Here is a 13,490-nt window from a genome sequence, read left to right as displayed (position 1 = left end):
AACAGGCTCATTTGTGAGTCCTGATCAGTCAACCATCTGTACCTATCAAAGCTAAATACCAGCAGTTTTAGTAGTCAGCTTTCATTCACAGTGAGTATCAGTCTTAAGCAAGAAGAAAGGGGGGGGGCTGACATTCATCCCTTTTTTGGGCAGCCTCAGAAAAGAAGAAAAGTAAGCTGAGAGCAGTGAGAAAATGTGTACCAGTCATACACCCATCAGCCATAACATTATGACCACTGACAGGTGAAGTGAATAACACTGATACACCCATCAGCCATAACATTATGACCACTGACAGGTGAAGTGAATAACACTGATACACCCATCAGCCATAACATTATGACCACTGACAGGTGAAGTGAATAACACTGATACACCCATCAGCCATAACATTATGACCACTGACAGGTGAAGTGAATAACACTGATACACCCATCAGCCATAACATTATGACCACTGACAGATTAAATTAATAACACTAATACACCCATCAGCCATAACATTATGACCACTGACAGGTGAAGTGAATAACACTGATACACCAATCAGCCCTAACATTATGACCACTCACAGGTGAAGTGAATAACAGTGATACATCCATCAGCCATAACATTATGACCACTGACAGGTGAAGTGAATAACACTGATACACCCATCAGCCATAACATTATGACCACTGACAGGTAAAGTAAATAACACTGATACACCCATCAGCCATAACATTATGACCACTCACAGGTGAAGTGAATAACACTGATACACCCATCAGCCATAACATTATGACCACTGACAGATGAAATTAATAACACTAATACACCCATCAGCCATAACATTATGACCACTGACAGGTGAAGTGAATAACACTGATACACCCATCAGCCATAACATTATGACCACTGACAGGTGAAGTGAATAACACTGATACACCCATAAGCCATAACATTATGACCACTGACAGGTGAAGTGAATAACACTGATACACCCATCAGCCATAACATTATGACCACTGACAGGTGAAGTGAATAACACTGATACACCCATCAGCCATAACATTATGACCACTGACAGGTGAAGTGAATAACACTGATACACCCATCAGCCATAACATTATGACCACTGACAGGTGAAGTGAATAACACTGATACACCCATCAGCCATAACATTATGACCACTGACAGGTGAAGTGAATAACACTGATACACCCATAAGCCATAACATTATGACCACTGACAGGTGAAGTGAATAACACTGATACACCCATCAGCCATAACATTATGACCACTCACAGGTGAAGTGAATAACACTGATACACCCATCAGCCATAACATTATGACCACTGACAGATGAAATTAATAACACTAATACACCCATCAGCCATAACATTATGACCACTGACAGGTGAAGTGAATAACACTGATACACCCATCAGCCATAACATTATGACCACTGACAGGTGAAGTGAATAACACTGATACACCCATAAGCCATAACATTATGACCACTGACAGGTGAAGTGAATAACACTGATACACCCATCAGCCATAACATTATGACCACTGACAGGTGAAGTGAATAACACTGAAACACCCATCAGCCATAACAGTATGACCACTGACAGGTGAAGTGAATAACACTGAAACACCCATCAGCCATAACATTATGACCACTGACAGGTGAAGTGAATAACACTGATACACCCATCAGCCATAACATTATGACCACTGACAGGTGAAGTGAATAACACTGATACACCCATCAGCCATAACATTATGACCACTGACAGGTGAAGTGAATAACACTGATACACCCATCAGCCATAACATTATGACCACTGACACTTGAAGTGAATAACATTGATACACCCATCAGCCATAACATTATGACCACTGACAGGTGAAGTGAATAACACTGATACACCCATCAGCCATAACATTATGACCACTGACAGGTGAAGTGAATAACACTGATACACCCATCAGCCATAACATTATGACCACTGACAGGTGAAGTGAATAACACTGATACACCCATCAGCCATAACATTATGACCACTGACAGGTGAAGTGAATAACACTGATTATCTTATCAGTGCATTAGAGTCATTGCGTATTGGGCTGTGTAGCTGCAGACCAGTCAGGGCACCCATGCTGACCCGTCCACTGCCGAAAGCACCTACAATGGGCACATGAGCATCAGAACTGGACCACGGAGCAATGGAAGAAGGTTGCCTGGTATGATTAATCACGTTTCCTTTTACATCACGTGGATGGCCGGGTGCGTTTGTGTTGCTTACCTGGAGAAAACATGGCACCAGGATGCACTATCAGAAGATGGCAAACAGGCGGAGGCAGTGTGATGCTTTGGGCAATGTTCTGCTGGGAAACCTTGGGTCCATCCATTCATGTGGATGTTACTTTGACGTACAACCTACCTGAGCGTTGTTGCAGACCATATGCACCCTTTCATGGCAATGGCATTCCCTGATGGCATTGGACGCTTTCAGCAGGATAATGCACCCTGGCACGAAGCAAAAATGGTTCAGGAATGGTTTGAGAAACACATCAACGGGTTCAAGGTGTTGGCTTGGCCTCCAAATTCCCTAGATCTCAATCCAATCGAGCATCTGTGGAATGTCCTGGAACCATGGAGGCCCCACCTCGGACTTAAAGGATCTGCTGCTAGTATGTTGACAGGTGAGGGTAATAACAATGTGGTGATCAGGAACACAGGTGAGGACAAAAACAACATGGTGATCAGGAACACAAGTGAGGGTAATAGCAACATCGTGATTAGGAACACAGGTGAGGTCAATAACAACGTGGTGATCAGGAACACAGATGAGGTCAATAACAACGGGGTGACCAGGAACACAGGTGAGGTCAATAACAACATGGTGATCAGGAACACAGGTGAGAATTATAACAACATGGTGATCAGGAAGACAGGTGAGGTCAATAACAACATGGTGATCAGGAACACAGGTGAGGTCAATAAGAACATGGTGATCAGGAACACAGGTGAGAATTATAACAACATGGTGATCAGGAACACAGGTGAGGTCAATAAGAACATGGTGATCAGGAACACAGTTGAGGCTAATAACAACATGGTGATCAGGAACACAGCTGAGGTAAATAAGAACATGGTGATCAGGAACACAGGTGAGGTCAATGACAACATGGTGATCAGGAACACAGGTGAGGGTAATAACAACGTTGATCAGGAACACAGGTGAGGTCAATAACAACATGGTGATCAGGAACACAGATGAGGTCAATAACAACATGGTGATCAGGAACACAGGTGAGGTCAAAAAGAACATGGTGATCAGGAACACAGGTGAGAATTATAACAACATGGTGATCAGGAACACAGGCGAGGTCAATAACAACATGATTATTAGGAACACAGGAGAGGGTAATAACAACATGGTGATCAGGAACACAGGTGAGGTTAATAACAACATGGTGATCAGGAACACAGGTGAGAATTATAACAACATGGTGATCAGGAACACAGGTGAGGGTAATAACAACATGGTGATCAGGAACACAGGTGAGGTCAATAACAACATGGTGATCAGGAACACAGGTGAGGTCAATAACAACATGGTGATCAGGAACACAGGAGAGGGTAATAAAAAAATGTTGATCAGGAACACAGGTGAGGTCAATAACAACATGGTGATCAGGAACACAGGTGAGAATTATAACAACATGGTGATCAGGAACACAGGTGAGGTCAATAACAACATGGTGATCAGGAACACAGGTGAGGTCAATAAGAAAATGGTGATCAGGAACACAGCTGAGGTGTGTGTGTGTTTGGGGGGTTAGGACAGTTATGCCCAAACTCCATTGAAACCCATGGAGCCTTGCCCCCATCAAAAAATGAATAATGTAAAGAAAACTAAAACAATCCCTCTGCAACTGTAGTTGTCTAGTGAATCACCCAGTGAATCACCCAGTGAAACTCCATCCTGGGTGACAGAGGAGTGTGCAGGGAAGCAGGTCAGCCTGTCCAGATGAGCATTGCATTGGAGGACATGTCTCAAACTTCAACTTCCTGAAACCCCCTGGGGAATTGTGAAAAGACAAGTGAAATGAAAACCAAAAAACACAAAGTTGATTGAAAAACAAGGTCAAAGGAATTAAATAATTATCATTTTCATTAGGGATACAAATTTTTTATGTTTAAGAAACAACATGTGATTTTATCTTACAGTGCATATAATGTACTGATTACTGAAACCATCAATACAAACCAATCTCAAATACACATTGGGGACTGTGAAGTTACTCATTATTCTCACGTTTTGGTGTAAGCAGGACGCCAAGCTTAGAGTTAACAGACAAATAAAGAGTTTAATAACGAAACTGAGACAAGTAAAAACAACCAAATGGCAGGAACAAGGCAAGCAGGCAGGCCAAAACAGAGGACAACAGGCAAGACACACACAATATCACAACAAGGGCTGACCAGAAGTGGACAAACTAAATTGGGTACTAACAGAGACTAACAACAAACAGGTGAAGACAATCAGAACAAAAAGGACAGACTACATTCAAGAACAAAGGAAATAAAAACAGAACAGAAGCACACAATTATGTCATTTATTGTCATTTATTATTATGCATTTTATGATGGGATTTGTGTTGATATGAAGTTACATAAAGTAAAATTACATACATTATTATGTATTTCTGTTTCATTATCTGATTAAATTTTTTGACCTAGGCATCTTTAGGACTGGTTTCAACAGGAATACTCAGAACGTACAGAGATGGTAGAAATGTTCTCAAAAAAGATAGATTGAATGTAGATTCAACCCTACTCTGTAAAGGTACTAACTTGTCCTTCATTCTTCTTGAATCTTGATTCAGGTCAGCCTGCAGGACAGTAAATCACCAGCAGAGAGCGTGCTTTACTCACTATTACCCAGATACAGTGAAGGAAGTAAGAGTCAATGGAAATGTGTGGGTTTAAGGGGAGCAACGGTCATATGATTATCCAGCTGAAGACTCCTCCCATCTAAAGAGTCCTACTTCCCTAAAACGTTCCTAATGGCTCAGAATTCCAAATGAGAATGATTCATTGAAACAGAAACGTTCATCCACTTCTCCAGACACCCTGCTGAACCCCTGTGCCTCATTTAGAGTGGGGTTGATGATGGGTGCAAGACAGTGTCACTTTTAGACTATTTCAGCTTACTTTTAGAGAACATTTGTATCTTGGAGGAGCTTGGCCATGTGAATGTGATGACAATGTGACTGTTTTTTTCATACACTTTATTCACACAAGTATGTGGTAAACTTCCTAGGACAAAAAACACGACAGATAATTAAAAAAATACACATCACATTGAAATACATTATGTTCATACATGAATAACTTTTGATAAGAATGACTGAGAAGTGGGCTGGACTGCCATATGTGTCCGGGTGAAAAGTAATGCATTACAAAATATATCTTGTGCCATTTGGGACAAAGTAAAGGACAGTACTGTATGAATGCCACCAAAAATGTAACATAGATGGATGATTTCTCTATTGACTTTACATTGTGATTTGTCTTTGTTATCATAGTGTTAGTAGCAGGCATGCCATTTAAAGATAAAAGTTTAAATGTTACATGAACCAGGTTTTACGGAACATTTGAATTAGATCTCAATTACTTAATTCCATTAAATGAAGCAATAGATTAGGTTTGTAATCTTATTATTCTCTTCAATCAATCTTGAGAGAGGGAGAGTCAGTAAGAAGTAGAGAGCGAGAAACCATAATCTGTTCCACAGCGAATTAAGTTTAGTTGGATACACATATGAATACTGTACTTGAGAGTAAAGAAGCGCTGGATGCGTTTATGGAGTCATGGTTGAAGTGCCACAGAGCTGCTCTCAGCCACTCAGCACTCCTCCCGGTTGGTGACATGATGTAAGTGGGAGTCTGTCTGGTTGGCAGTGTGGCCCGAGGCGGTGACAGAGCGCTAGCGATGCAGAGCGACACACATTAGAGCTGTTGGGTCGGCAGGCGTATGGCGCGCTGCAGGGAGGTGGTAGAGCCACGAGCCCTGGAACCCGTCTTGTCACAGGCCATTAGAGCGCTGCTGGTTCCTGAGCAGACAGGCTCATGGAGGGTGAACAGTGGAACCTGGGTCTGTTCAGAGAGTATTCCCTAATGAGCAGCCCAGACAACAGAAAGGCACTTTTACAGGCCATTACAGCTCTGCAGGTGAGATGCCCCAATACGCCAGCTGAGCTACTGGAGAACGTTTTAGAAACCCCATTAAAGGAGAACGTTTTAGAGACCCCATTACTGGAGATTGTTTAAGAAACCCCGCTTCTGAAGAATGTTTTAGGAACCCCGCTACTGGGCATTGTTTTAGAAACCCCACTGATCGAGAAGGTATTAGAAACCCCAGTACTCGAGAACGTTTAAGAAACCCTGCTACTGGAGATCATTTTAGCAACCCCGCTACTGCAGAATATTTTAGAAACCCCAGTACTGGCAAACGTTTTAGAAAGCCCAGTACCGGAAATAATTAGGCAATGAGCAGGAAGTTGTGCATGTGGTTAAGGGGAGCCTGTGTGGCTCCTGGTAGTCAGACGGTCTAGGCCACTGCCTCCAGTGCAGATGAAATGCTGCAGCGAAATGATTCTTCTGTTCTATCAGCAAAATTATTATTCTGCTCAATCAGCAAAAATTTTCTTCTGCTCTATCAACGAAATTATTAATCTGTTCAGACCTCACATTTAACTGTCATATCAAAGCAGTCACCAAAACAGCATTCTATCATCTAAAAAAAAATATAGCCAGAATAAAATGCTAGGTGTCCAAAAAAGACCAAGAGAAGCTCATCAATGCTTTTATCTCTAGTAGGGTTGACTACTGTAATGGCCTCTTAACTGGACTCCCAAAAAAGACTGTAAAACAGCTGCAGTTCATTCAGAATGCTGCTGTTAGAATGTTAACCAGGACCAAGAGAACAGAGCACATTACTGTGGTTCTTAAATCTTTACATTGGCTTCCAGTCAGTTACAGAATAGATTTCAAAGTGGTGCTTTTAGTTTATAAATCGTTTAGGACCCAAATACATTTCTGATATGTTTCAGAATATAAACCCAGCAGGGCTCTTAGATATATTTACACAGGTCAGCAAGTAGAGCCCAGAGTCCAAACTAAACATGGAGAAGCTGCGTTTAGCACTTACGATGTACAAATCAGGAATAAACTGCCAGAAGATCTTAGACGTGACCCAAACATACACAATTTTAAATCCAGGTTAAAAACACTTCTCTTCGCCTATGACTGAGCACCTGTACGTCTTGTATCGGTACCTGTATGTCTCGTTTCAGTACCTGTATGTATTATATCAGTCCCTGCATGTCTTGGTTGGAATTACTGACTGCTTTGCAACTAAGCCACCTGGTTAGCAGCAATTGCTTTCAACTAAAATCTAGCTAGCTAGATGGGTATGTTGCTGCTAACTAAAGTGCATTACTAAATAATATTCAAGTCATGCTCAATGAACCACTAATACAAATATACTAACAAGGTGTAGTGTTATTATTTATAATAGGCACCCCTGCCTATTATATATTTATTGTATCCTTACCTGTTTGTCTTGTATCGGTACCTGTATGTCTTGTTTTAGTGCCTGTACTTCTCGTATCAGTGCTTGTATGTCTTGTATCAGTACCTGTATGTCTTGTATCAGTACCTGTATATCTTGTATCAGTACCTGTATGTCTTGTATCTGTACCTTTATGTCTTGTATCAGAACCTTTATGTCTTGTTTTAGTACCTGTAGGTCTCGTATCAGTACCTTTATGTCTCATATCAGTACCTGTACGTCTTGTAACAGTACCTTTATGTCTTGTATCAGTACCTTTATGTCTTGTTTTATTACCTGTACGTCTCGTATCAGTACCTGTACGTCTCATATCAGTACCTGTACGTCTTGTATCTGTACCTTTATGTCTTGTATCAGTACCTTTATGTCTTGTTTTAGTACCTTTATGTCTTGTATCAGTACCTTTATGTCTTGTTTTAGTACCTGTACGTCTCGTATCAGTACCTGTACGTCTCATATCTGTACCTGTATGTCTTGTATCAGTACCTTTATGTCTTGTTTTAGTACCTTTATGTCTTGTATCAGTACCTTTATGTCTTGTTTTAGTACCTGTACGTCTCGTATCAGTACCTGTATGTCTCATATCAGTACCTGTATGTCTTGTATTAGTACCTGTACGTCTTGTATCTGTACCTGTATGTCTTGTATCAGTACCTTCATGTCTTGTATCAGTACCTTTATGTCTTGTTTTAGTACCTGTAAGTCTTGTATTAGTACATATATGTCTCATGTCAGTACCTGTATGTCTCGTATCAGTACCTGTACATCTCATATCAGTACCTGTATGTCTTGTATCTGTACCTGTATGTCTTGTATCAGTACCTTTATGTCTTGTTTTAGTACCTGTGCGTCTCGTATCAGTACCTGTGCGTCTCGTATCAGTACCTGTACGTCTCGTATCTGTACCTGTATGTCTTGTATAAGTACCTTTATATCTTGTATCAGTACCTTTATGTCTTGTTTTAGTACCTGTAAGTCTTGTATTAGTACATATACGTCTCGTATCAGTACCTGTACGTCTCATATCTGTACCTGTATGTCTTGTATCTGTACCTGTATGTCTTGTATCTGTACCTTTATGTCTTGTATCAGTACCTTTATGTCTTGTTTTAGTACCTTTATGTCTTGTATCAGTACCTTTATGTCTTGTTTTAGTACCTGTACGTCTCGTATCAGTACCTGTACATCTCATATCTGTACCTGTATGTCTTGTATCAGTACCTTTATGTCTTGTTTTAGTACCTTTATGTCTTGTATCAGTACCTTTATGTCTTGTTTTAGTACCTGTACGTCTCGTATCAGTACCTGTATGTCTCATATCAGTACCTGTATGTCTTGTATTAGTACCTGTACGTCTTGTATCTGTACCTGTATGTCTTGTATCAGTACCTTCATGTCTTGTTTTAGTACCTGTAAGTCTTGTATTAGTACATATACGTCTCATGTCAGTACCTGTATGTCTCGTATCAGTACCTGTACATCTCATATCAGTACCTGTATGTCTTGTATCTGTACCTGTATGTCTTGTATCAGTACCTTTATGTCTTGTTTTAGTACCTGTGCGTCTCGTATCAGTACCTGTGCGTCTCGTATCAGTACCTGTACGTCTCGTATCTGTACCTGTATGTCTTGTATCAGTACCTTTATGTCTTGTTTTAGTACCTTTATGTCTTGTTTTAGAACCTGTGCGTCTCGTATCAGTACCTGTACGTCTCATATCTGTACCTGTATGTCTTGTATCTGTACCTGTATGTCTTGTATCAGTACCTTTATGTCTTGTATCAGTACCTTTATGTCTTGTTTTAGTACCTGAACGTCTCGTATCAGTACCTGTATGTCTCATATCAGTACCTGTACGTTTTGTATCTGTACCTGTATGTCTTGTATCTGTACCTGTATGTCATGTATAAGTACCTTTATGTCTTGTATTGGTACCTGTATGTCTTGTGTCATTTCCTGTTACTATTTAAAAGTCCCCAACACAAGCTGCTGTACCATCACTGAAGTTACCAATGTTGAACACTTTGATACCAAATTTGGTTAAATATGGTGTTCAGTAGAAACACTTCTATACCTAAGTTGGTTAAATATGGTGTCCAGTAGAAAACACCATCACATGATTCCTGCATTTTAAAAACTGATGTCAGAGAACCGGATTCTGTCATGCCATCACTACTCAAAGGTACTGAAACCTAAGATCTTTGTAAATTATCATAGGTTTCAGCCAAACCCTCCATTCCATGTGAAAGTACAAAACAGTGGGCAAATCGTTTGTACAGCTTGTTATTGAGTTGCATCTGCTTGTGAAAGATTGTGATTTGGAATTCACTCAACATTCAAAAGAAAAACATTAAATGTTTTGGCCGAGTTAAGGCTGGACTTGGCTATTGATGTAACTCGGTTTCTGAGCACAGGCTCGGTTGAAAAACATTTTGAATGGTTGCACAAACACATCACATGAGCAAGCAGTTCATACGGTCAGGATGACATGACAGGATTCTGATTATGTTTTTCAAACAGGTGAGATTTTTAATGGGGTACTAATGGTCCTTAATTCAAATGTCACCACCTTTGTAAAGGACATGGGCTGCCTTCCAGAGCCTTGGCATGAGAATAAAGCATAAAGCAGATCATGACAAAGTTGGTGGCTATTGTAAAGAACAAACTACTTGTAAAGCTGCCTCTTTACTGTCTCACACCCTGACCCTAACCCGTAACCCTACGTCCTGTCTCTTTACTGTCTCACACCCTGACCCTAACCCGTAACCCTACGTCCTGTCTCTTTACTGTCTCACACCCTGACCCTAACCCGTAACCCTACGTCCTGTCTCTTTACTGTCTCACACCCTGACCCTAACCCGTAACCCTACGTCCTGTCTCTTTACTGTCTCACACCCTGACCCTAACCCGTAACCCTATGTCCTGTCTCTTTACTGTCTCACACCCTGACCCTGAACCGTAACCCTACGTCCTGTCTCTTTACTGTCTCACACCCTGACCCTAACCCGTAACCCTACGTCCTGTCTCTTTACTGTCTCACACCCTGACCCTAACCCGTAACTCTACGTCCTGTCTCTTTACTGTCTCACACCCTGACCCTAACCCGTAACCCTACGTCCTGTCTCTTTACTGTCTCACACCCTGACCCTAACCCGTAACCCTACGTCCTGTCTCATTACTTTCTCACACCCTGACCCTGACCCTAACCCGTAACTCTACGTCCTGTCTCTTTACTGTCTCACACCCTGACCCTAACCCGTAACCCTACGTCCTGTCTCTTTACTGTCTCACACCCTGACCCTAACCCGTAACTCTACGTCCTGTCTCTTTACTGTCTCACACCCTGACCCTAACCCGTAACCCTACGTCCTGTCTCTTTACTGTCTCACACCCTGACCCTAACCCGTAACCCTACGTCCTGTCTCTTTACTGTCTCACACCCTGACCCTAACCCGTAACCCTACGTCCTGTCTCTTTACTGTCTCACACCCTGACCCTAACCCGTAACCCTATGTCCTGTCTCTTTACTGTCTCACACCCTGACCCTGAACCGTAACCCTACGTCCTGTCTCTTTACTGTCTCACACCCTGACCCTAACCCGTAACCCTACGTCCTGTCTCTTTACTGTCTCACACCCTGACCCTAACCCGTAACTCTACGTCCTGTCTCTTTACTGTCTCACACCCTGACCCTAACCCGTAACCCTACGTCCTGTCTCTTTACTGTCTCACACCCTGACCCTAACCCGTAACCCTACGTCCTGTCTCTTTACTGTCTCACACCCTGACCCTTACCCGTAACCCTATGTCCTGTCTCTTTACTGTCTCACACCCTGACCCTAACCCGTAACCCTACGTCCTGTCTCTTTACTGTCTCACACCCTGACCCTAACCCGTAACCCTACGTCCTGTCTCTTTACTGTCTCACACCCTGACCCCTAACCCCCAAACCCTTACCCAAATCAATCCCATATCAATCACATACATATTAAGACCACTTCACAATACTTTATTGAAGCACCTTTGCAGTGTGTACACTGCCATGTCTTCTTGTGTGTGACGCTCTTGTTCTTCTCTGCAGATTTTCTCCAGCTCTGTCAGGTTGGATGGGGCACTGCCATTTCCATGTTTCTCCAGATTTTGATTGGGTTCAAGTCTGGGCTCTGACTGGACCAAAGACTTGTCCAGAAGCTCTTTTGTGCTTAGAGTAATTGTTCATGTTGGAAGGTACACTTTGCCCCAGCCTGAGGTCCTGAGCAGATTAGAGGTTTTCATCAGGGATGTGTTTGCGTTAATAGGGATGGTATTAGCTTGGTGATAAGCAGTGTGTGGTTTCCTCCAGATGTGATGCTTGGCATTCATCCCATCAGTTCAATATTGGTTTCATCAGACCAGAGACTCGTTCTCATGTTCAGTGAGTTTTTTTGGTACCAGGAACTTTTATTGAGGCATCCGTCTGGACACTCTACCATTAACGCCTGATTGGTGGAGTGCTGCACAGATAGTTATCCTTCTGGTACATACTTTTATCTCCACTGTGGACCGCTGGAGCTTAATCAGATTGGCCATTGGGTTTCCGGTTAATTCCCTGAACAAAGCCTCTCTCCCTGACTGCTCAGTTTGGTTGGACGGCCAGTTCTAGAAAGAGTTGGTGGTTCCAAATTTCTTCCATTTAAGAGTGATGGAGGCCACCGTGCTCTTGGCAAATCATGTCAAATAAATTAAATTAACCACAGATGGACTCCAGTATTTCTGAGGAAACATCTCAATGTTGTTTAACATAAACAAGATTCACCTGAGCTCAATTTTGAGTAAAATAATGTGATGAAGAAAGTAATTTAATCAATTTCAAAATAAGTCTGTAACCTAACAAAAAAATAAACTCATGGGATCTTAATATTATCTGGAAAAATATCCCCAATTCTGATTTTAGGCGTCCCCTCACATTAGCACATTTTCCAAAAGGGAAGTGGAATCCCATAAGGCACAAATATTTTTTTAGTTAGAACACAAAATAATATTTTATCCTGCTTACTTAAATGACACACGCATTTCTTTATTTCTGATTGACTAATTAGAAATGCTATTCCATTTGGAGACATGGCTCACATGATTTTAATTTGTTAAAATTCTAAAGGTGAAAAACATTTCTCATTAAGTTCACTCCCACTAAGACTAACAGGGAAACAGCCAAGTTTATAAGCAGTTTTGTTTAAACCAAAAAGAGCAAACTGTGAGTTTAAAGTTAGAGACAGAAATGTGTGTTCACTGTACTATAGATGTTATATAGAGAGCCTTTCTGGGTGGATCTTAGTGGAGACCAATCCTCTAGTCGTTCTTATTCCTAACTCCATCTGGCAGCTGATGTATACATAGTGCATGCATATGCACAAATTAATTATTACAATGTCTGTGTCTCCAGTAAGTATGAGGTTTTCAAATGTTATGCTACCAGTCTATGCATTGATGCCAGGTCTTTTCATGTTAATGCATTTGCACAGATGAGCCCCTGACCATGGAGATGTCACGGCCCATTCACCAGCATTCAACTTGAACCACCACTCAGGAGGGAAACACGTTCACTACTAGAATGTCACCAGGGAAAAATATGACCTTATACTTATGCATTATGCATAATATTTATAGTAAGCTTAATAATCTCAATGATATTGCTTACTAGCTAAATACCAATGCTGAATAGCAAAGCTTTTCCTTATTGGACCTGCTTTTGAATGCCTGTGTGGTTGTAGAAGGTAGATTGTTTCTGTTATTTTACTAGGTGAGTATGAGTAATAACACATTCTTGTTTTCAGCAATAACCTGCAAGCATTTTGGGTGTCCTGCCGGGCTCGGAGACA

Source organism: Esox lucius, chromosome 17 (assembly GCF_011004845.1).
Source record: "Esox lucius isolate fEsoLuc1 chromosome 17, fEsoLuc1.pri, whole genome shotgun sequence".
NCBI lineage: Eukaryota > Metazoa > Chordata > Actinopteri > Esociformes > Esocidae > Esox > Esox lucius.
This window is presented reverse-complemented; position numbering follows the sequence as displayed.